Genomic DNA, 25,410 nt, shown 5'->3' on the forward strand with positions numbered 1-25,410 from the left:
GATGCACTCAAAGGGGAGCACATGGATTGTGCTTGTTTAGCACCAACCAAGAAGTGACACATGTCACAGGGTGAGTGGATGGAGGCAAGGGGATGGATGAGTCAACAAAGGATGCTCAAGGCCTTAAAGACCCTCATAAATGGCTTGTAAGAGTCTTTATGGCTTTGTAAGAGCAATGAAGGCTTGGTGGTAGGGATATTTTGGAGCGAGTTGAGATTGTTGACTTTTCTTGGCTTAGGAAAGTCTTAAACTTGTTTAGTGAATGTGACAAGGTTAGGGGGGATTAGAGGTGATTTAGGATTAGATTAGGCTTGTTAGATATGTGCAAGTGGATGGCATTCATGAGGGTGGGTGAGTTAGTGGCTAAGCTTAGTTAGTATGGGTGGATGGGGTGGATTAGGCTAAATGGAGGATTAGGGATAAGTTAGGGGCTATTAGATTTGAGGGCTTTATTTATTAAAGTGATTTATTTAATAAATGAGGTTTTTGGAATTAGATAGGAGAATAGGATTAATTGATAAATAATGGGTTATTTGATTTATCAATTAGGACTATAGATGATTAAATTAAATTAATCAGCTAGGAGATGGCAAAGGATTAATTAAATAGGAATTTAATTAATGATGCCTTTAGAGATAGCCAAATAAGATTACTAAAGTGGTGTAATCAAATTTAGCTGTCTACACCTACAACATCATTCTTTGTGAGTGTTCCTACAACATTTGTGAGAATAGTTATAGTGGATGGTCTGAGTTGGAATATAAGCTAGCATTTAATTGCATTTCCTACATTCATTTTAGTGAAGAGTCAAGTGTGTTAATTTCTTGTAGCACTAGTGTAGGTTTTTTCTTTGCATTTTACTTTCTTGCAGCATAAGCATAATGACTCCTTAAGAAACCTAGTGCACATAATGTGCCAACCTTTTCAAGTATAAGCTCCTAGGTTGACAAATTAAATGCACCTTATGGTGGGGAGAATAATACTTAGATTTAATATACTATTCCTTGTTGAGTTGTCATAATGCACGATGCTAAATGACATGAATTCTTTCAAACTCCTCTCTTGAAAAGTCAATCTTGTGAATCAACTCCAATGTTCTGGGTGATCTTGCGACCTACTGGAATCTGCTCAATTGAAGATAAATGTTTTTGTTCATGAGGAAGCTTTTCTAGTTTTTTTGATTTTGGATGAGATGTAGAATTTGTTTGCTGTTTCAAAATAAAACACACAAAAAAGAACTATGTTTTTGTATTTTTTATGTTTTCCAATGATTGAATCTAATATGCAACTAATATGAATTCCTAATTTAACAAGGGGTTAGTAAAGAAAATAAAAAGTACTTTAAATCAAATAATGTGAAAGTAAAATCCTAATGGACATAAGCTATAGAAAACAACACGTCTACGAGTTAAGCTTTCAAACAAATTGGTGGGTAACCAATGAAAACCTGAGTAGGGCTTCCTTGATTCCACTAATGCAATCGACAATGGGAAAATTAATAACCACATGATGTTTCACTCTTTATCAAATCACAAGGCCATAGAAAGTGCACTCATTTGAGACAAAGAGTTATGTAGGTACAATTTAGTGGTTTCTTCTCAAGCTAGATACATTAGTGAAATTTGTAAAACCATAGCAAACATTAGATTAAAAGATTGCACAACCAAAAACAAAGAAATAAATTTTTTTATCAATCACAATTCCATCAACATAAATCCATAAAACAATGATACATTTAGGAAAGAATTACTACACTCGAAATGCGAGCACCGAGAGCATAATATTATTGCAAATTTATAGTGGCCTTGATTACATATTACAATCCTGTATTTATAAGAAATCATCTCCTCAATTTGTGTTGAGAGTGAGAGATATCTTTATGCAATAATATGCTTTTAATTTAACAAAACAAACTAATTATATACAAAATAACAATCTAACTGGTTCTTAGTAGGACTCCATCCATTTTTATATTTATTAATTGGATGCATGAGCCTTTACATGTCATGAACAAAGAATTTATGAGAGAATAAGAATAAGAAAGCCTTTAGTAGATGTGGAAATGTCTAGAAGTGTCAAAAATAGAAGTTTATCCTTCACTGGACATCTATTGTAGTTAAACTGATGCCAAAATGTATTTCCAATGCATGGAAAGTTCTATTTTTAGCACTAGCAGTTAACTATTGGCGCACCTCTGGAAAAGCACACCTTAGAAGAAATGCACTAGTGCACCTGATCACCTCTGACTTCTTCAAAATCCTTCTAACTCTTTGTAGCCAAAAAGTACACCAGCACATCAACATACCAACTCACCAGCCCACCAGTGCACCTTGAAGGTCAAAAATGCAAAAATTTCACCAAGTGTCAAAACTAAAATTTTGGATTTTGGGTTTTGTTCCCCCTCATACCAGAGCTATGTTTGGATGCTTGTCCTTGAATTTCTCAATAATCTTGGTGATTTTCATTGCATCTAGTAAATCTAATGCATTGTACTTATCCTTGACCTTTTGTCTATAGTTGTCTACTTCAATATGTGTCTCAGCAAAATCTTTGAGTTTGATATCCAACTCTAGCAAGGCTTCTTCTATTCTAAATGCTTGTTAGATATCCTCATCAATAGAAGCTTCTTAAAAAAATATTCCAGAACTTCTCTGCTACTACCTCTACTTGCATTAATTTCTCCCATTCATCATCCTCAAAAATTTCAAGACATGCATCATTGTAATGTTTTTCTACCTACAAAATCTACTCTCGAGCTTGGTCCTTGAGCCGATGGATCTTTGAATGTAATGTTTCCATTACTTTATTACTATTTGCTATTTTTTTTAATCCAATCATCAATTAAATCTAACTCCTCTACTATATATACATCTACAAGCATTCTATACCTTTGCCCCTCTATAGCCTATAATACTTGTAAATCCTTTCCCCATGCATGTACCTCATCCATGATACTAATATCCTTCTTCAAAATTGCAACCATTTTGTCTACATTTTCATCATAGCATTTAGTAGCTTTATATTTCCTTAGATTCTAAGCACACCCTTTTCCTCAAAACTTTCTTGCCATTTCTAATAGGTGTTCAAAAATGGATCTAAAAACACTCCTCCCCCATCTCTTTTGTGAAGTGCAACATTTAGAGTATCCTTGGGGTGTTCAGGATCCAAGGGACTGACAACTTTGGCTAAATATCCTTTCAAGATTTCACTTTGCCTTTGAAGTGTCATTAGTTCTACCCCTTCTTGCTTCAAACTTCTAAACACATCCTTGATCCCCATTATGACCATCAACTTGGCTATATCCAATGTGGGCTTCCCAAGCATAACCTCTCTAATCCAATAATCTTGTGGACCCAAATCTTCTACGTCAACATCAGGAGAAGGAATAGCCACTTGTGCAAATAAATCTTGATTTTGATCACTGTTGATGAATGTCAGTGCTCTTGCATCTCTTAAGGGTGACTCAGGTTTCCTTAGAACCATAATCAACTCAATGATATCCTCTTCATCAGCATTGAATTGTGGCCTTTTACTTCATATCATTTCTTTGCATAACCACCTTGGGACACATTCCACTAAAGACCTACCTCTTGAGGATGATGGAGTTTGTTCTGCCACCCCTTTTCCCTTATCACTTCTTTGCAAGGTTCTTTCCCTCTACAATGGTTCTCCCTTTGTAGTTTCTATTTTAGTGGAGCTCACTATTCTTACCTTGGTGTCTTGGAGGTAGGGGAGTAGTAAAGCCTTTGTCTATAGTAGTAACTTACAATGGGGATAGAGAAGGAAGTTCAGGACCTTGTGATTCTGGGGGCATTTGAGTCCAATCTTCTTGTTGAGGCTCATTGGTCAGTATATACTTGATTTGGCCTACCACTAATTCTATCCCTATAGGCATGAAATCAAAAACTAACATCTTAAATATGTAAACACCCTCTACATCCTGCTCATCAATCCACTGTTGCATTTTATCCTCAGATGTAGTTGCCTATAGAGGTTCTTCTAGGTTGATGGTGGTGTAATAGTGGAACTTCTTCTTTCTTGTTGCATGGCTCTAGCTAGTCATGTTCTTCTATTCAAAGGTACATCCTCCTCCTCATCCTCCTCTTCTTCTTCTTCAGGAATGAGTTCCAAGACAGATGGGAAAGGCACTACCCTCCTGATCACCCTTTGCCTTTTCTTGACAGGGGTTTTAATCTTTCTTCCTTTCTTGGGCACCAAAGGGGATGCATGTTCTACTTGCTATGGTGGGGAGACTTCCTAAATCTTAACTTCTATTTATGTTTGGCTAAGTGCAACAGTTGGTGGCAATTGTGTATTGTCTTGAACTTGTCATACCCTTGTATCCTCAGACCCTTGTACATTTATTTCCTCTTGTTGTGGGGGTGCTAGGATTTCACCTTCCTCTAGCTCGACTCTTTGAGGAGAACTCCTCTTTTTTTTTCCTTTCCTTTTCTCTCTTGAGGATGATAGTATCCAACTGGTCTATCAAGTTGATATACTATTTCAGGCCTAATGGGTGACTGAGCTCCAAAGGTAGGGATGTTGACTTTCTTTTCTCCACCCTTAGCAAGATAGACTTGTGCATGCAAAATCACCATCTTAGGTATTGGATCAAGTTTAAATGGTTTCTTGATCCAATCCTACATCATTTTGATGATGTGCCTCAAACAATGGTTAATATCATCATTCTCTTCTCAGTTTACCTCAACATTCATTATGGGTCATTCCCTAATTTTATCTGCACTGAACAAAGGATCAAGCAACTCCCTTGAGTCTTGTTGAAATATCTATAAAAAAATCTTTATTTTTAAGGCCTTTTCTACCAAATACAAAGTCATCCTATAATAATCCCTAATACAGACATCATAGTCACTTATTACATTCATCCAATGGTCTTCAATAGCTTCTTCATGTGTGAATTCTTTTCCTCCTAGATACTGTACTCTCTCAATATTATCAAAACATGGCCATGGATAATTGTACTCTTCTAATGGATACTGATCCCATTCACACTCAAAAGAAGGAATATCTTGCTTCTACTTCACTTTAAAAGGTCCTATGATTAGAGGTCATGTCTAACATGGTTTACATTGTTTCCTAACTCTATCATATGCAGACTCAAGCTTTCAAGAAATCTCGAAAAGGGGAAGTCTATCACAAGGGTACCTTGGAAGCTTCTTTGGTTTGATAGTGGTATCGGCTACCCTTAGATTTGTAAATGTCTTGAACTAAATGTAACATGCTCCAAGAACTATTATCTATGCCACTACTTCATCAAATAATCTCTTTACATAATCTTCCTCTATGAATCAAATGATGGAAAATATGAATGCATCATTCATGATTCTATATTCTTTACTTTGCTCTGAGAGCTTCTTTACCAAGGGTAGATGATGTATGGCCATGATTTGGATCTTACATGCTACCTCTTCTATACAACCCTAGATAATCTATTACCCTTATAGTTAACAAGTATACTAGATAAGATGTCATATAGAACTTCCTTTTATCCTTTACTGCTTCTAACTATTCACATAAATTTTCACTCAAAGTAGAGGCCCAATCAAGTGGCATCTTTGCCATCTTGATGGTCTCGATAATGTGCACCATAAATATGTTCACATGTCCAGCTACTAGCAAACCCATAACTCTACTCATAAATATGATTGAGTACCCAATGTCTTCCTTCATATATCCTCTGGTCATGTCTACTTTGTCGGTTGTCTTTCCTAGATGAGTCTTCTCTTTAAGGTAAGAGGATTGAATGATCTTCAAAGCCTCTTTTAAATGTTCTCTATACCACCTTTCTGCTACCTCATAGGTTACCCTAATAAATTGATCTGCACATGGGAGATGAAATACTCTCTCAATGTTGTTGAGTTATAGATCAAGAATGATCTCTCTTGTAACACTTTTAATAACTCTTTCCTCAGGGACAAAGTGTTGTGCAAGTGTCATAATGAGCTCTGAAGATTGCATTGACATTGGGTGATATGCTACGTTTACTAAACTCAAATGAATCAAAGCGAAAACCATAGCAGATCTCTCAGTGGGTTTGTTACATATCTTCAATAATTCTCCCAAATTTGTGTGTCCTAACTCAGTATCTTTGATTTTAGAGTTGTCATCGTGAAACCTTGATTTCACTGGAGGAATGCCTTGGAACTTGAAAATGATGAGTTTTGGTGCCATTTTCTCACCCATGGAAGCTGATGAGGATGCCATAATATTTGCACAAAATGATGTCCATTAGTTTGGAATATGATTAGAGAGAAATGAACAAAACAAACCCTAAAACTACGTTAGAGGAGAAAACCAAACACTCAATTGTAGAAACTATTAAAAACCCTTAGAATGTTGAATTGGCACACCAGGTGCACCTTTTATGTTTTATTTAACTTTGATGTGTGTAGTAGCACACCTCATTAGGTGTGCTAGTGCACACAAAAGAAGTTAAAACTTGTTTTACTTGTTTAAAGGGTTTTATAATGAGAATGCAAGTGCATATCACTGCACCCAGAGAGGTGCACTGATGCCTACCCAACTTGGGTTATGTTTTCCCCTTTTTTTTCTTTTAAGTTTTTATCACACACAAAGTTAGGTACACATTAGTGCACCTAGATAGGTGTGGTAATGTGCACCTAACCATGTGCTTCCATTTTTAGTTTGTTTTAATTATAGATGGTGACATTGCATAGGAACACACCTTGCTAGGTGTGCTACTATGCACTTTCTTATGTAATGTTTTTGTTTTTGCAAGCAAAAAGTATGGAGGAGTTAGGGAAGATAGTGAAAAGTGTCACACCTATTCAAGTGCAGAGTAGCGATGATGTGTAGGGTGCAATTATGAAGTTTGGTAGTGTGAACATAGAAGAAAAAAGCAACAACAATGTTAAAATAATGAAGAGAGGTAGGGGGTTATATAGATTCCTTAGATATTCATAGCTGCATAGGTGTATAGGTGTGCTATTGTGCAACTACACATCTAGGTAGTGTTAAAAATTCTCTATCCTTTCACTTTTTGGTGCACTTGCACACTTTTTGAGGTGCACTAGTGCACCTTCTAGTGTTTCCAAAATATTTCATTTAAAATCCTAGATTTTTGACAATTGAGTTCTCACATTGGGACCTGGACACAAACTAAAGGACCAAGTGAGACTTTAAAATGGCTCAGATCCTAGACTAGGAGCCAAATTTCCAAGTAGGGGGTCCCCATTTCCACATGGAAATGAGGCATGTGTTTTGTAACCACAAAAAATAGCCTTGAAAAAAGTAAGAAATGATAGGTATTTATTCATCAGCAAACATTCCTTCAACATGTTTCAAATATCAATTGAATCTCAAACATTCAAAGAAAATTTTGAATGACTTCATAGTCAAAACTTCAGGATCCAAAACCTCCAAGCTCAGTGTGTGTTCAGTGTATTTGTTTCCTTCAACATCTTAGGATGCATACTATCAAAAGCTTTTGACAACTTGGAAATATTCTTCCACCCTCTTGGCTCATTCATTAAGAATCTTTACGAAGGTTGTTTATCAATCCTTTGCTTGACTAGATAAGAGAATCAATTCAAGGACTCTTAGTGGGTTGTCACTTTTCTTTTGAATTTTCTAGCAATCTTTTGAATAATTTTTCCATGTAATTCATAATGTCACCATTTTGACTCTTGGATGAGACAATGTTTTTTATACTCCATAGCTCATTTTGTATCTATTTATTAGGTTACCTATTTTAGATATTTTAGAATCATTTAGTCTTAACACCATTCTTCCTTTTTTATTTTCTTTTGTATCCTGATTACACTTAGACTATGTAGCCAAGATATTAGTTTTGTTTCTTGGATTCAATTCTTTTGTGAACATCCCTTGCATTCCTCTTTTAGAACTTTTTAGAAACTCTCATGCCAAACAATGATCTTAGCAATCCTTCGAGAGGACCCATCTGTTTGAACCAATTGGGGCTTGGACCATCCCTTGTTGTCTTCAACCTTGGTTTAACAACACTTGAGACAATTGATCTTTAAATTTGTAAAGTGTTGAAACTTGGTGTGGCTAGAATCTTGAACTCACAACTAAAAGTCCCCCTATTATTGCAAGTAACATTTGTTCCTTAGTTGGTATGAGACACACAATCATCCAAATGTTTTGACAAAGAAATACCTCTTCTTGAAATCAAAACCAAAAGAGTAGTTAGTAAGATATGTCAAGATAAAATCTTGAGTGCACCTTACCCGCTAGACTGATGCAACTTTGAAAACAAACACGTGACTGAAAGCAAACACACAACCTGAAAGCAAATACACTTGCAAAAAAAAAACACATTTGCAAAAATAAAATCTAACTAGTTTTTTTTTTTTTTTAAGGCTTCAAAATAATGTTTTAGAAATTGCCCATTCACTGGCAAAGGAACCAATTCCAACTATAAGGAATTGAGCCTAAAAGAATTTTTTTCAAGAATTCTTGCAATCTGATAAGGACTAATCCACAAGCATTGAAACTTGGTGTGGCTGCTTGACTTTTCTTTCACCTTATCCCAAAGTAGAACAAGGTCATAAATTCTAAAGGATTTTTTTGTGGCCCTCTTGTTGAACCATCTCTTCACGATAGCTTGATGTTTAGCCATGTGCTCCAATGTAGATGTCCATTTCTTGTCCATCTCTAAAAGATTCATCAATCTAATCTATACTTTGTTAACATCTTCAACATACCCACTCATGAATTTCAACATAGGAATCTTGAGGTTGAGCGGGAATACTAGCTCTTGTCCATAGAAAAGAAACTATGGAGAAGTTTTGAAAGAATTCTTGACCCTCACATGATCTATCCATAGAGCATATTTGAGTTGAGTATGCCAATCTTTAAGATTCTCTTTCAATAACCATCTTATTACTGTGATCAAGTTCTTGTTCATAGATTCTGCTATCCCATTTTCTTGTGAGTTATAATTTGAAGAGAACTTGATAATGACATAGTTTTCAAATGCCCACTGAGTCAAGAATATTGATGTGAAAGCAGATCTGTTATTGCACACAAGGGAAAATGACATTTTGAATCTAGTAACAATGTGTTCTTCCAAGAAGTTCATGACTACCTTAGTAGTGCAATTTCTAAAAGTTTTTGATTTTGTCCACTGTGTACAATAATCCATGGTTGTGAGAATAAATGTGTGTCTAGTTGATGATGATAGATTGATAGGACCTATGAAATCTAGCCTCCACTTTGTGAAAGGGCATACCTTGTACACTAGCTATAATGGCATTGTTGGGTGTCTTTCCCTGTTAGCGCTAGTTTGGTAGATATGACAAGAATGTATGTGCTCAAAAGTATCTTTGAATATTATGGACCAAAAACAACCCATCTTAAAATCATATGAGCAGTGACTTCTGTCTAACCATGCCCTGTACCATACTTATCATGAAACTACTCTAGAACTTCCTTTTCTTCCTCATGTCCTAAGCACTTTAGATAGATTCCTTCATAATTCCTTTTGTACGACTTTCTATCATGTAGCATGTAGGACTCACATTTCATTTTGAGTCCCCTATGTTATGAACTATTCATCTGACTGGGGCTCTAGTTTTGCAAAAGGTAGTAAAAAATATCCTAATACCAGACATCTGTTACTACACCTTGGCCAATATCAACTTGAGATACTATCATTTTCATCTTGTCATTCTCATTCATTTCACTATCAAACTTGAATTCCTTTTCATCCTCAACCTGTTTATCAACTATCATTTTTGATAATCCTTGACCTCTGACCAACCTCATGGGTTGAATTTCTAAATCAAATTCTTGAACTATTGCCATCCATTTTCCTCATCTTTCACTGAGTTCATTTTGCATCAATAATGTATTTACTACTAGATTAGGTACGATTACATACACCTTACTTCTTAGTATATAATGGAAGAACTTCTTTATTGCCTTGATCAAAGCAAACAATTGTTTGTCGAGGTTGGAATAATTCAACTCGACATTTCTCAGGGGACAACTCATAAAAGAAATAGGTCTTTCATCTTCTTTTTCCTTCTTTTGTGTTAGGATTCCTATGCACAAATGCTCTAAAGCAAAATAATATATCTTGAAAGGTAGCTCTTAGTTAGGACTTACCAGTACCGGGGCCATGGAAATGGCCACTTTGATATCCTCAAATGATATTTTAATTTCCAAAACCCATTCTATCTTAGCTCCCTTTTTGAGTAAATCATTAAGGGGACGAACTATTTCTACAAATCTGCTTATGAATCTCCATACAAAATTTATCTTCTCAAATAAAGAATTGAGTTCCTTCCAGCTGTGGGGAGGTGATAACTTTAGAATGGTCTCAACTCTATCAGGATCAATGTAGATCCTAGATTCAAAAATGATATGACCCAAGAGCTTTCCTTTAGTGACTCCAAATAAAAATTTCTTGGGATTGATGGATATGACATATTTATGACATCTATTGAATACCCACCTTAAATCAGCAATGTGAGTGCTTTGATCCTTTGAAAAGATAGTTAAATCATCCATGTAGATAACTTACACTTATTGAACAATCCCTTAAAAGCTTCATCCATGGCTCACTGAAATGTAGCACCTACATTAATCAGTCCAAAAGGCATTCTCCTATAGGAAAAAGTTCCCCATTTAGTTGTAAAAGCTATCTTTAGTCGATCTTCTTCATCAACCATCACTTGATTATATCCTTAATATCCATCTAGGAAAGACATCATCTTTGAACCATTTACAATTTGTAAAACCTCATCTAGTGAGGGTAAAGGATAATTTTCCTTTTGAGATGCTACGTTCAAGTTACAAAAATCAATACAAAGATGAATCTCTCTAGTCTTCTTTTGTACACGAACCAAATTGGCCACCCATGTGGAATTATGAATGGGGAAGATGATTTTAGCATCCAATGACTTCTTAACTTCTTTCATTATCAGATGTTCAATGATAGGATTAACAGGACTTTGTCTTTGAAAAAAAGGCTTGGCATTTAGTTTCAAGGGGATATCATGGGTTATAATCTTAGGGTCATACATCTTTAGCTCTTTGTAGCTCAAAGTAATAACATCTTTATACTCAGTAAGTAGTTTGAGCATATCTTCCCTTTCTTGTGCATTACATGCTTTCCCTATCCAGACCATTCTTGGATCTTCATCAATCCCTAAGTTGTATGCATCACATTCCTTGATCCCTTTTTCTTGGGTTGTTCTTTTATTAAATTTTGATTCATCATGATCAAAGATACACTCTAACTCAACCATTCCCTTAGGAATAGTGTTTCTTTTCAAGTTTAGGATCCTATCTTTGTCTTCAAGTTCATCATCCTCAGGTTTGTCATCTAAAGTGTCATCAATTTCTTACCCTTTAAAGTGGCCATTGCACATGATAAACTCAAGTATGTGTTCATCGTCCTGAAAGACTTGAAAGTTTGTAATATTGTCCAGAATAGATCGAGCATCAACCAACTCTACTAAAAATGTTTTCAATTCTATTATATTGAATAGTTGTAATGCACTTGCTGAAATAGCAAGAGCATCTGCTACCACATTTTTCCTCCTTGGAATGGACCTTATGTTTAAATCTTTAAAATCATCTAGTAAATCCCACACTCTTTCCTGTAAGCAAGTAACCTTTTGTCATTGCAAGAGTATAGTGATTTCACTTGTCATATAACTAAGAGTCTCCCTTGATTACCAGAGTTGTATATATTTTCTCTAGTGCAAAGAGAAGTTCTCATATCAATGCTTCATATTCTACAACATTGTTTGTACACCTAAACTGTAATCGATATGCTATGTAGAAATACATACCTTTTGGGTTGACCAATTCAATACCTACACCAACCCCTAATTTGCATCTAGAACCATTGAAGTGAAGTGTCCAAATTGGATCCTCCTTGAGTTTTCTAACCTTGTGTTTGTTTTTCCTTAGTATCTCTTTTACTTGAGCTTGGAATGACTATTTCTTGGGGACCCACTACAACTTCTTGTGAGGTGAACTTGATGATTCTCCTTTATAAATTCTTGACAAAGGAAGTGTATGTTTTTCTTGATTGTCTTGAATTTTCCCTATTAGTTCTTTGATTTCATCAACTTTAGGTTTAGGATGAACAACTACCAAAGTCCACCCTTGACCTTTCATGTACCATCTCCTTCTCTAAACTTTGATCATTTTTGGGTGAGGAGAAGATAAACCTCCACCATCTGAAGAGGTATCACTATATGACAAATTTAGATCTTCAATTTCTTCTTTGATCCTTTCCATAGATTCAGATGAGTTTATATGGATTTGATTTTTCATGGGTCCATTTTTTAGAATTTATTATCCTTGTCTTGCATCATGTGTGTTAACACGTTTGCAATTCCCTCTTGGCATGATGAGCATTCAAACTCAGAATGGATAACTTTATGTAATTTGGAAAATCTTTGGAGGAGTAATATACTAGGGTCAAATTCTTCTCCCAAGCATTGTAAATTAGCCACCATACTATCTATGAATTGTGTCACGATCTTTTCCTTTGGGATCAATATCTTGAGTTCTTTATCTGGATTACTTGATATTTTGGTGGGAATTGTATCAAATGCCATCACTTTGTATGAGCCCAAATCTAATTGTAGGAATGTGACCTTATTTAGAGTGTTGTCTTTTGTAATCATTGTTTTTAATTTGGGTTCTATATTTATCTTGATTTGATTGTTTAATCCCTTCCATGGTAACCATAAATGGGTGAAATCCATATAGAACCATCCTCTTAGGAATTTTGTTCATTCTGTAGTCAGAAGTAACCTATATATCTCTAGAATATCAACGACATGTATATCAATAATATCTTGAATCCAAGGATTGACAGTCAACTGTATCCGAACATCTTTCAATACACCAATGACTTTCACCTCCATTTTGTCCAACTGTATCACTATCTAATTATAAGGTTGAGGAATGACTCCTAACCTTTGCACTATTGACAGTGGTATGACATTACATGAGGCTTCCAAATCAATCAAGAAATTGTGAAGATTCTTCCCATATATTTTGATGTTGAGCAAAAATGGGGGCATCTCCACCTTGTCTTTAAACATAGTGTGCATTGCTTCTACAACATTAACCTATTGAGATACTATATTTTGAGGGATAGTGTTTGTATTATAGGGAGTCTTCGTATGATCTAGAGTCTTCATGAGTGCTTCTCATTGTTCTAGACAATTTTGCAACATGTCAAACATGGACATATTGGCCTTAGTTTGTTTCAAGTCCTCTACCACACTATACTTTTTAGTAGACCAAGTAGAATTTTTTAATATAGTTGGCACATTTGCCTGGTTCTAATTTTTTTATCCTCCATATGGTGGCCTAATTGGTGCTAGATTGTTACTCACTCTCAAATCAGGAGGAGTTGGTTGTAAAGCTAGAGGAATTCCATCTATCATAGGTTCTTTTCTACTTCTTAGATTGTATGTATTTCAATTATCATTGCAAAAAGAAAATATCTGTTTAGGCTAAAGGTTAGGTTCCTGGCTAAATGGGAATGAGAATTCTTTATTGATGGGCTATTCTACTTGTGCATTATGTGCAACATCATAGTATTCTAATAGCATATCATTAAATTGTATAGGAGGAGCATTGCCATTTACTTGTGAACTTTGAGTCATCTCTTGATTCCCATTATAGTACAAACCATCATTATTAGATGCATTTTCACCATCATCATACTGATCAATATCTACATACTAAACATTGTTATTGTTCTTTTCAATAGGAATGCTTCCATTATTTGGAAAGGTGTTCCACTATTAGTTCTATCTTTGGAAGCCATTATTATGATTAGGAGGATTGAAATTGTTCCCCCCATTATTGTTTCCACTAAAGTTCCTGTTATATTTTTGGTCATAATTGATGTTTGTAAGGACCAGTGTTGTTCCTTTAGAAGTTGTTATTCTATCCTTGTGAAAATCTTAGATGAGTCAGTTTGTTGTTCATTTGTGATGTATTCTTTTTCATCCAACCAAATTCTAAAACAAAGCTATTATCTACTTTAGTGGGCATTGTTGCCTTTTGCTCAAAAAATGCAACTTTTAGAGGTGCATACCCTAGATATGTTAGAGCGAGGTTTTGTAGAGTAGGTGCTTGTTGGAATGGAATTGGATTCATAAGGGTACTCTGACAGGGTATGTTGGCATGGTTGTGATCACTTGAATTGGAAGCATTAATTGTCCTCCATTAGGATTAGCTTTCTTAGTGAAGGTAATTGCTTCTATGAAAACTTTATCCCTAGCATTCAGATAAATTTGAATAGCAGCTTCAACTGTATAGTCTATGGTACTTCTTGCTTGCAATATGCCATATGAAAGTAGTGGTTGAAGCGTGAAACCATCTCGACTGGGTCCCTTTTGATTGATATGAATTGTTGATGTATCAGGGCTGGGTTGATAAAAGTTTTGAATTATTCCAGGAACAATTTTTCAAAAGTATCCCAATCTCCAATACGTCTAGGTGGCAAAATTAATGTACCAATTAAAGGAAATTTCCCCCAAAGAGTAGGGGAATAAATGAAGAACCAAATCCTTGTTAGCAATCTATTTTCAGTTGCAAATTTCTTTGAATACCTTGATCTGATCTTCAATAGTTCGTATTTCTCCATAAATGAACCTTGGGAAAAACTTCTCAAGATTCTTGGGAAGGTCATGGAGTGCACCTCTCAAGTTTATTGGTGAATCTACAACATTTGCAAAAAAGGCCATTAGAGGATTTGGTAGACATAAAGGTGGTTGTTACAAAGGTGGAACTGTTGGACTATTTGGTGGTCCACTAGGTGGTTGAAGTGGAAGGGGAGTTGAAGAAGATGATGAAAGGTCGAATGGAAGTGGTTGAATTTGAGGTATTCCTTTATTAGTTCATGGTTTTAAAAAATGGGTAAGCTCAAGAACCTCGTGTGCACTTGGTGAGGATCTTAAAGCTCATTGAAATGGAGATTCTAGATCAAGGCCCTCCAATTTGCATCAACTTTGGAAAAAGCACACCTTTGTAGAAGTACACTTTCTCACAAAATGAGGTGCACCACAGAATTTAGCATAGCAACACAATAGCTCACCAGCGTACTAGTGTACCAGCACACTTGAATTTCTCAAAAAGCTCAAAATTTTGTTTGAACTTGTAAAAAGTGCAAAATTTCAAAACTTTGGCAAATTTTTCTTATTTTCTAAAAATAAAAATTGACCCTCCTTCTAGTGCCAATTCTATTGAGTTGTTGTTATGCACGATGCTAAATGGCAGGAATTCTTTTGAACTCCTCTCTTGAAAAGTCGATCTTGTGAATCAATTCCAAGGTTCTAGGTGATCTTGCAACCTGCTAGAATCCTCTCAATTGAAGATAAATATTTTTGTTCACAAGGAGGCCTTTGTTGTTTAGTTTGATTTCAAATGAGATGTAGAATCTATTCATTGTTTCAAAATAAAACACATAAAAAAGAACTATGTTTTTGTATTTTTTATGTTTTCCAATGAATGCAATCTAATGATGCAACTAATATGAATTCATAATTTAACAAGGGGTTAATAAAGAAAATAACAAGTACTTTAAAGAAAATAACATGAAAGTAAAATCCTAATGGACATAAGCTACATAAAACAACATGTCTGCGAGTTAAGCTTTCAAACAAATTGGTGGGTAACCAATAAAAACAAGATCAATGCTTCCTTAATTCCACTAATGTAATCATCAATGGAAAAATTAATAACCATATGATGTTTTACTCTTCATCAAATCACAAGGCCATAGAAAGTGCACTCATGTGAGACAAAGAGTTCTGTAGGTACAATTTGGTGATTTCTTCTCAAGCTAGATACATTAGTGAAATTTGTAAAATCGTAGCAAACACCAGAATTAAAAGATTGCACAACCAGAAACAAAGTAATAAAGTTTTTTCTCAATCACAATTCCATGAACATAAATCCATATAGCAATGATACATTTAGGAAATAATCACTACACTCCAATGCGAGCACCAAAAGCATAATATTATTGCAAAATTATGGTGGCCTTGATTACATATTACAATCCTATATTTGTAAGAAATAATTTCCTCAATTTGTGTTGAGAGTGAGAGATATATTCATGCAATAATATGATTTTAATTTAACAAAACAAACTAATTATATACAAACTAACAATCTAATTGGTGCTTAGTAGGACTCCATCCATTTTTATATTTATTAATTGGATGCATGAGCCTTTACATGTCATGAACAAAGAATTTATGAGAGAATAAGAATAAGAAAGCCTTTAGTCAATGTGGAAATGTTTGGAAGTATCAAAAATAGAAGTTTATCCTTCACTGGGCATCTGTCATAGTTAAATTGCTGCCATAATGTGTTTCCAATGCATGGAAAGTTCTATTTTTAGCACTAGCAGTTAATTGTTGGTGCACCTTTGAAAAGTGCACCTCAGAAGAAATGCACTAGTGCACTTGCTCACATATAACTTCTTCAAAATCCTTCCAACATTTTGTAGCCAAAAAGCACACGAGTGCATTAGCACATAAGGTCACCAGCACATGTCAAAGGTAAACAATGCAAAAAATTCACCAAGTGTCAAAACTGAAATTTTGGCTTCTGGGTTTTGTTCCCCTTCATACCAGAGCTATGTATGGATGCTTGCCCTTGAATTTCTCAATAATATCAGTGATTTTCACTTTATCTAGTAAATCTAAGGCATTTTACTTGACCTTTTATTTTTAGTTGTCTACTTCAATATGGGTCTCAACAAAATCCTTAAGTTTGGTATCCAACTCTAGCAAGGCTTCTTCTATTCTAAATGCTTGCATGAAATCCTCATCACTAGAAGCTTCTTCAAAAATCTTCTTGAAATTCTCTACTACTACCTCTACTAGCATTAATTTCTCTTATTCATCATCCTAAAAAATGTCAAGACATGCATCATTGTAATGTTTCTCTACCTACAAAATCTACTCTTGGGCTTGGTCCTTAAGCCAATGGATCTCTGCATGTAATGTTTCCATTACTTTATTACTATCTACTATTTTTTTAATCCAATCATTAATTAAATTAAACTCCTCTACTATATATACATCTACAAGCATTCTGTACCTCTACCCCTTTATGGCCTGTAATACCTATAAATCCTTTCCCCATGCATGTACTTCATCCATGATACTGAAATCCTGCTCCAAAATTGCTACCATTTTTTCTACATTTTCTTGAATAGCATTTAGTAGCTTTAGATTTCCCTTGATGATAAGCACACCCTTTTTTTCAAAACTTTCTTGGCATTGCTGACAGGCATTCAAAAATGGATCCAAACACACTCCTCTCCCATCTGTTCTATCAAGTGCAGCATTTAGAGTATCCTCGGGGTGTTCAAGATCCAATGGACTGACAACTTCAAAAAAATATCCTTTCAAGATGTCATTTTGCCTACAAAGTATCATTAGTTCTGCCCCTTCTTGATCCAAACTTATGAACACCTCCTTCATCCCCATTGTGACCATGAACTTGGTTGTATCCAATGTGGGCTTCCCAAACATTAACTCTCTGATCTGGTAATCTTGTGGACCCAAATATTCTACATCAGCATCAAGAGGAGGAATAGGAACTTGTGCAAATAAATCTTGATTTTGATCACTATTGATGAATTCCAATGCTCTTGCATCTCTTGAGGGGGACTCAAGATTCCTTAGAACCTCAATCAACTCAATCATATCCTCTTCATCAGTGTTGAATTGTGGCCTTTTAAATCTTAGCATTTCTTTGCATAACCACCTTGGGACTGGTTCCACCAAAGGCTTGCCTCTTGAGGATGATGGAGTTTTTTCTACCACCCCTTTTCCCTTATCACTCCTTTGCATGGTTCTTTCCCTCTATGATGTTTGTCCCTCTTTAGTTTCTATTTCAATGGAGCCATTGTTCCTACCTCGGTGTCTTGGGGAGCTTGTTGAGGATATTGAACCATTTTCCCTTCCCCAGACACATCATCAGTTGATATTTGTTGTGGTTCTTCCTCCTACTCCTTTTGAATTTGTTCTTCTTTGGTACTTGGAGGTAGGCGAGTAGCAGAGCCTTTGTCTATAGTAGTGACTTGCAATGGGGATAGAGGAGGAAGTTCATGATCTTGTGATTCTAGGGACATTTGAGTCCAATATTCTTGTTGAGGATCATTGGTTGGCCTATCCCTGATTTGGCCTCCCATTAATTCCATCCCTATTGGCATGAAATCAAAATTTGACATCTTAAATATGTCATCACCCTCTACATCTTGCTCATTAATCCACTACTGCATTTCATCCTTGGATGTAGTTGTTTGTAGAGGTTGTTCTGGGATTGATGGTGATGTAACAATGGAATTTCTTCTTCTTTCTTGTTTTGTGGCTCTAGCTATTCGTGTTCTCCTATTCAAAGGTACATCATCCTCCTCATCCTCCTCTTCTTCTTCTTCTTCTTTAGGAATGGGTTCCAAGATAGATGAGGAAGGCACTACCCTCCTGATCACCATTTTCCTTTTCTTGATAGGGGTTTTAATCTTTCTTCCTTTCTTGGGCACCAAAGGGGATGCCAATTCTACTTCCTATTCTTGAACCTCAACTTCTGATCCCCTTGTATCCTTAGACCCTTGTACATTTATTTCCCCTTGTTGTGGGGGTGCCAAGATTTCACCTTCCTTTGGCTTGACTCTTTGAGGAGAACTGCTCTTTCTTTTGTCCTTTCATTTTCTCTCCTAAGGGTGATAGTATCCAACTAGTTTGTCAAGTTGGTACACCATTTCATGCCTAATGGGTGACTGAGTTGCAAAGGTAGGGATGGTGACTTTCTTCCCTCTACCTTTAGTTGGGCAGTCTTGTGCATGGAAAATTACCATCTCAGGTATTGGATCAAGTTTAAATGGTTTCTTGATCCAATCCTATGTCATTTTGATGATGTACCTCACCCAATGGTTAATATCATCATTCTCTTCTCTGTCTACCTCAGCATTCATTATGGGTCATTCCCTATTTTATCTACACTGAACAAAGGATCAAGTATCTCCCCTAAGTCTTGTTGCAATATCTATAATGGAATCTTTATTTTTAAGGCCTTTTTTGCCAAATACAAAGTCATCCTACAATAATATTTGATACAAACATCATAGCCATTTGTTGCATTCATCTAATGGTCTTCAATAGCTTCTTCATGTGTGAATTCTTTTCCTACTAGATACTGTACTCTCCCGATATTATCAAAACATGGTCATGGAGAATTGTACTCTTCTAAGGGATACTAATCCCATTCACACTCAAAAGAAGGAATATCTTGCTTCCTCTTCACTTGAAATAGTCCTATGATTAGAGGCCATGTCTAACACAATTTACATTGTTTCCTAACTTTGTCATATGCAGACTCAAGTTGTCGAGTAATCTCTAAAAGGACAAGTCTATCACAAGGGTACCTTAGAAGCTTCTTTGGGTTGAAAATAGTATCAACTACCCTTAGATATGTAAATGTCTTGAACTGAATGTAATATGCTCCAAGAACTATTATCTATGCCACTAAATCATTAGATAATCTCTTTGCATAATCTCCCTCTATGAATTAGATGATGTCAAATATGAATGCATCATTCATAATTATGCATTCTTTACTTTGCTTTGAGAGTTTCTTCTTTACCAACTAAGGGTAGATGATGTATGGCCATGCATTTGGATCTTGCATGCTACCTCTTCTATACAACCCTAGATAATCTATTGCCCTTGTGACTAACAAGTATACTAGATAAGATGTCATATAGAACTTCCTTTTATCCTTTACCACTTCCAACTATTCACATAATTTTTTACTCAAAGTAGAGGCCCAATCAAGTGGCATCTTACCCGTCTTGATGGTCTTGATAAAGTGGACCATAAAGATGTTCAAATGTCGAGCTACTGGCAAACCCATAACTCTACTCAAAATTATGATTGAGTACCCAATGTCTTCCTTCATATATTCTCTGGTCATGTCTGCTTTGCTAGTTGTCTTTCCTAGATGAGTCTTCTCTATAAGGTAAGAAGATTGGATGATCTCCAAAGCCTCTTTAAAGTGTTCTCTATACCACCTTTCTACTGTCTCATAGGTTACCCTGATAAATTGATCCACATGTGGGAGATGAAATAGTCTCTCAATGTTGTTGGGTCATAGATCAAGAATGATATCTCCTGTGACACTCTTAACAACTCTTTTCTCAAGGACAAAGTGTTGTACAAGTGTCATAACAAGCTCTAAAGATTGCACTGACACCAGGTGAGATGCTATATTCACTAAACCCAAATAAATCAAAGCAAAAACCATAGAAGATCTCTCAGTGGGTTTGTTACATATCTTCAAGAATTCTCCCAAATTTGCGCGTCCTAACTTAGTATCTCTAATTTCAGAGTTGTCATCATGAAACCTTGATTTCACTAGAGGAACACCTTGGAACTTGAAAATGATGGGTTTTGGTGCCATTTTCTCACCCATGGAAGCTAATGTGGATGCCATAATATCTACACAAAATGATGTCCATTATTTTGGAATATAATTGGAGAGAAATGAACAAAACAAACCCTAAAACTAAGTCAGAGGAGAAAACAAAACATCCAGTTGCAAAAACTACTAAAAACCCTTAGAATGTTGAATTGGCACACCAGACACATCTTTTATGTTTTATTTAACTTTGATGTGCACAATATCACACCTCATTAGGTGTGCTACTATGTGCCAAAGAAGTTAAAACTTATTTTACTTGTTTAAAGGGTTTTATAATGAGAATGCAGGTGCACATCACCACACCTAGGGAGGTGTGCCAATGCGTACCCAACTTCGGTTATGTTTTGCCCTTTTTTTTCTTTTAAGTGTTTGTCACATGCAAATTTAGGTGTGCATTAGTGCACCTAGATAGGTGTTCTAATGTGCACCTAACCATGTGCTTCCATTTTTAGATTGTTTCAGTTATTGATGGTGAGGGTGCGCAGGAGCCCACCTCACTAGGTGCGCAATTGTGCACTTTCTTACATAATGTTTTTTTTTCTTTGCAAGAAGAAAGTGTAGAGGAGTCAAGGAAGATAGTGTGGAGTGTTGCACCTATTCAAGTGCAGAGTAGTGATGATGTATGGGGTGTGATTAGGAAGTTCGGTGGCATGAAAAGAGAAGACAAAAGCAACAACAATGATAAAAAAAATGAAGAGAGGTGGGGGTTATATAGACTCCTCATAAATATACCTAAAACTACTCTCCCAAAGTTCTATGGCCTTGCAAATGAGGATCCTGATAATTTCTTGTTTGAGTTTGACATACTCTATCATAGCTTTAACTATAACAATGATGCCCATAAGCTCAATTTTTTCCCTGTAACACTGAAAGAATCAGCATATAGTGGTTCATGGGCTTAGGAGCCAATACAATAGGTACCTGGGATGAAATGAAAACTCTATTTTTGGATAAATATAAAGAGTTTTGCAAGGTGAATGATTCAAGAGGAGATGATATCTTTAGAATATCATTAAAGGAGGACAAAATATTGGAAGACTATGTTTCACATTTCTTGTATACACTGCAGAGGAACCCTCACCAATTACTAGTGGAGGATTCACAGAAGCTAGTCTTCTTGAGAGGGGTAAATGATAATTGTCTGGAAGAATTAGACCTAATGGCTAGAGGTGATGTATATCTATCCTCTTGGGATGACCTCAAGAAAATCTGTCTTAACTACTCAAGGTCAACTATGAAGAAATAAATAGGATATTAGTCCATAGCCAGTAAAGGGATCAGTCAGGGTATTTCAAAGCTTAACATATCTAATCTACTTTCAAATTTCAAGAAAGACATCATAAATGATCTCACTACACATCTTGACACAATGAATACAAAGAAGAAGCATGTAGAAGCTAAATCATGATTAATGGAGTATTGTCCTCATTGCCACAAATAAAAGAAAGACTGTGCATGTAAACTAGTAGATAACCTAGAGAATCAACATTTTATGACTAAGTACATGAAGATAGACATAGATAATAAAAAAGTGTTCTTCATTGCTCAACGTCAACCATGGGCCTCAAGACAAGGTATGCATCAAGATCCTCTACAATTTTCAAATCCTTACAATAATCAATGGCAAAACCAAAGCTATCAGAATCCCTCCCAATGCTCCCAAAATAACCTGTGGAAAAACCAGCAAAGTAACCACTGGCAAAACTAGCAAAACAACTAATGGAAAAATCAATAGAATCAATGGCAACCACCACAAGGAAATTGGCAGCCTAATAATCAGTGGAGGGGGTCTCCACAATGGCCTAACTAAAATCCTAGTACCCCACAACTATCATCTCTAGTTTGATAACTTAAAATAATGCCACCTCCTACAAAAAATAATGCTAATCCTAAGCCAACTCAATTGCCTACTCAACCTCAGCCAAATCCAAACAACAAGCAATCATAATAGAAAATGTACACTACAAATACTCAGTAGTGCTCTACATATTATTAGAGGTATCTGATATTCTTTTAAGATTGTTGGTGTAAATAAGTATTTACTATTTAGACTTACTTTACTTAGGCCAATACATTATTTTATTATTTCTTAGGTGAGACACTTAGGAGTTTGTGTACTCTTATGAGTTTTCATGTTGACAAAACTAGAATAAGCAACTCTAATTCATCACATGGTGTCTAAAACATTAGATTTTGCATAATTGATTGAGTTGTCATGTAGACAACACAGTTAGTAGCACTCTTAATTAAGCACATGGTGTCTACAACATAATTTTTGCATGCTACACATTTTTAGGCTTATCCTCTCATCATCGCACTTACTCCTATGCTTAATGGAGGATAATTCACTCTTGGTGGACATGTGCTTGATTGTAAGACTTATCAGTATGTTGATTCCTAGGCATTCTAGAAGTATTCCAAAGGCCTTTATATACAACCACTCCTAGTGTACATCAACATTGAATTGAATATCATATAATCATTCTAATCATACTCTTTTGATCTACTGTGGTGCTTGTACTTGAGCTCCTTGGTCTTGGGTGAAGTTTTTCATAAGGAAAATTCTTACATGGTATCAAAGCTAAGGAAGATTCTCTTCACATATCCATTCAAGCACTAGTAAATTTGGACTCAATTTTTGGGGAATTTGGTTCAAAATTTTGAACAAGCCATTCATGGCAATTTTTCTCATCAAAATTTTGACTAACTTGCAGGTTGATCAAAATTTTGATGAATACATTTGTTGAGAATTTTTTTGTCTCTGCTAACTTTGATTTGCCATTTTTGGTCAAAATTTTAACCAAATATTGGTCGAAAAATGTCAAGAAATGGTTGAAATGTTGACCAATTATTGGTGGAAAACTTTGAAGAATTGGTCAAAATTTCCACCAATGTTGGTCAAAAACTTTCAAGACTTGGTTGAAATTTCCACCAATTCTTGGTAGAAAACTTTCAGGAATTGGTCAAAATTTTCACCAATATTTGGTCAAAAACTTTCAATAATTAGTGGAAATTTTGACCAAACTATGAGGTTTTAAAAAAAAAATAGAGTGGGTAAATCCCTCAACGAATGCCTACCCATGGACTCTCTCTTAGATCATCTTCTTGGACCAACGCAATTTTGGAAGAGGCTTGGTAGTAGTTGCCATTGAAATATGTTGATTTTTCTCATAGTAAAATATAGATGACTCAAGTCTTTGGCATTTAACCAAAAATGAAATACATAAACAGGTGTGATCAAAGGAATACATATAACATAGTTAAGAAATTGAACACTGCACACTAACTAGGGTGCAGTGTTCAATTTTAAGGCTTGAGTAATCAAAAGAGGGAAAATGGCATACTTCCTTCAAGTTAGCCCATTCAAAAGTCTCCCTGCTCATATTAATATTATAAATGAGTGCATGCAATCCCCAACCATACACAAACCATTTTTTAATTAACAAGGGCCAAATCATATATATTTTTATATATAGATGTTTAGTTGTTAATAGTGTCCACATCTCTAGTTTGGAGACTTCAACCAATGGGATGCTGCTCACATTTTTCCAAATGGTAAATGTAATATCACTCTTTCTTTAAGGTACGATGTATTTTGATAACAAAATCAACTTATAATTGGAAAAAAAATGGGAACTAAAAGAAAACAAGAATGATTCTACATGTACGGGCATGTGGGCATATTACTACAATGCAAAAAGCACATGTAAAGCTAGATAGATAGATAGAGAATAAACTGAGCATTACAAATAACCAAAAGAACTAATAAAGTTTACTCTACAAGAATCCATTTCTACAAGAAAGACCTATATTTGGTGAAGGGTCAAAAAGTTTAGGAAAGGCCAATAGACCAGTAGCGAGACAAGGGGAGTTTGAGAGAAATCATGAGGAATAGTTGCAAATTTCTATCTATATGACTAGTTGGGCATATCAAGTCACTTTTGAAGTAAATAAACACTACAAATAAGTTTACTCTACAAGACCCCATTTGTACAAAAAATATCTCTCTTTAGTGAAGGGTTAATAGGTCTAGAAAAGAGTAGCATATAGGCAGTAGGACAAGGGGAGGGTGAGAGAAATAATGAGGAAGAATTGCAAATTTCTACTTGTACAACTAGTTGGGCATATTAGTCACTTGTTAAAAAATATTACAATAATCATATCCAAGTATCTACTTAAGTGGTACTATAATCTTATGACAATTCCTATTCATTTTAAAGTAAATTTCAAGGAAAGCTTTAGTTATATAGTTAGAGTTATGCCTATTGCTATAAGTTTTTTCAATTTTAGATCCTTAGCAATCATGAATAATGTTCAAACTTGTCATCTATACTAAAAAGGTAAACATAAGCTATGGATCTAGGTTTTTCAGAAAACACATAATGAAAGAATGTATGCTAAAAGATACCAAATTTGTGGCATTATAATCTTTAAACCCCAACCTTGCAATAAAAAGCACTAAGTAGAGAAAAAAATATTGTGGCAATGACCCCACAATATATGAAGTGGGACCTCTTCAAGTATAAGGTCTTTTTAGTGGCCTTGTGTTATAACAAAATTTTTTTTTATTGAGTAGCAATATTTCACATAGATATCATAATTTCCATAAAAAAACAATCAAATGATTAACATTGAACTTAAATAATTTCAATACCTTAATTGGATCATAATTGGTAATAACAACCTCATAAAATCTAATGTCTTCTGCCACCTGTCCTCACTTTCTTGCCCACCAAGGGGTCAAGAGCTGCAGCTTCACTCAAACTTGGAGGCTTTGATGGTCCTTAGTTCCCAAACTATCCTCTCCCTACTGCTGGAAGAGTAGGAGATAACTATTGAGCCTTGATTGGGGTAGACAACACAAGCATTTTCTGACTCTGTAGTAAATAATAGTTCTATTTTATTATAGAATTTATAAATACT

The 25,410-nt window shown here is 35.3% G+C and overlaps 1 pseudogene; it reads right to left on the minus strand.

The window, feature by feature from the left end:
* Nucleotides 1–25,410, minus strand: part of LOC149564079 (protein EMSY-LIKE 3-like) — a 37,107-nt pseudogene that overhangs the window by 591 nt on the left and 11,106 nt on the right.

Source organism: Cupressus sempervirens, chromosome 4, assembly GCF_028749045.1.
Source record: "Cupressus sempervirens isolate cs-2001-9-10 chromosome 4, ASM2874904v1, whole genome shotgun sequence".
Taxonomy (NCBI): Eukaryota; Viridiplantae; Streptophyta; class Pinopsida; order Cupressales; family Cupressaceae; genus Cupressus; species Cupressus sempervirens.